General features: G+C 48.1%; 1 non-coding gene across 1 annotated transcript; it reads left to right on the forward strand.

Annotated features, from left to right (window-relative positions):
* Window positions 1–436: 436 nt before the first annotated feature.
* Trnas-cga (transfer RNA serine (anticodon CGA)) lies at window positions 437–513 on the forward strand. Its single transcript has one exon. It is a non-coding gene; the product is annotated as a tRNA-Ser (tRNA).
* Window positions 514–752: the final 239 nt, after the last annotated feature.

A 752-nucleotide genomic window follows, 5' to 3' on the forward strand; every position in this document is an offset into this window, starting at 1 on the left:
CAGCTTTACTTCTGCCAGTACTTCGTCTCCTACCTTCCAAACTTTACAGAAGCTCTCCTGCGAACCTGTCAAGTTTGGAAGGTAGGAGACGAGATACTGGCAGAAGTAAAGCTGTGAGTACCGGCCGTGAGTCGTGCTTCGGTAGCTCAGTTGGTAGAGCACTTTCCCGCGAAAGGCAAAGGTCCCGAGTTCGAGTCTCGGTCGGGCACACAGTTTTAATCTGCCAGGAAGTTTCATATCAGCGCACACTCCGCTGCAGAGTGAAAATCTCATTCTGGAAACATCCCCCAGGCTGTGGCTAAGCCATGCCTCCGCAATATCATTTCTTTCGGGAGTGCTAGTTCTGCAAGGTTCGCAGGAGAGCTTCTGTAAAATTTGGAAGGTAGGAGACGAGGTACTGGCAGAAGTAAAGCTGTGAGTACCGCGCGTGAGTCGTGCTTCGGTAGCTCAGTTGGTAGAGCACTTGCCCGCGAAAGGCAAAGGTCCCGAGTTCGAGTCTCGGTCGGGCACGCATTTTTAATCTGCCAGGAAGTTTCATATCAGCGCACACTCCGCTGCAGAGTGAAAATCACATTCTAGTGTATTTATTGATTTATTGTGCTTCTCCTACACCTCTTTCGATAATTACACATTGCCCTTGCAGTTCATCAAGAACAAGAGATATAATTATGGATACTTTGTGTATATTACGTCGGAAGTGACAGTGTTCAACGGTTACTTGTACCCAGATGCCCATCTGAATGGAAAATGTC

This window comes from Schistocerca serialis, chromosome 6 (assembly GCF_023864345.2).
Source record: "Schistocerca serialis cubense isolate TAMUIC-IGC-003099 chromosome 6, iqSchSeri2.2, whole genome shotgun sequence".
In the NCBI taxonomy this organism is placed as follows: domain Eukaryota; kingdom Metazoa; phylum Arthropoda; class Insecta; order Orthoptera; family Acrididae; genus Schistocerca; species Schistocerca serialis.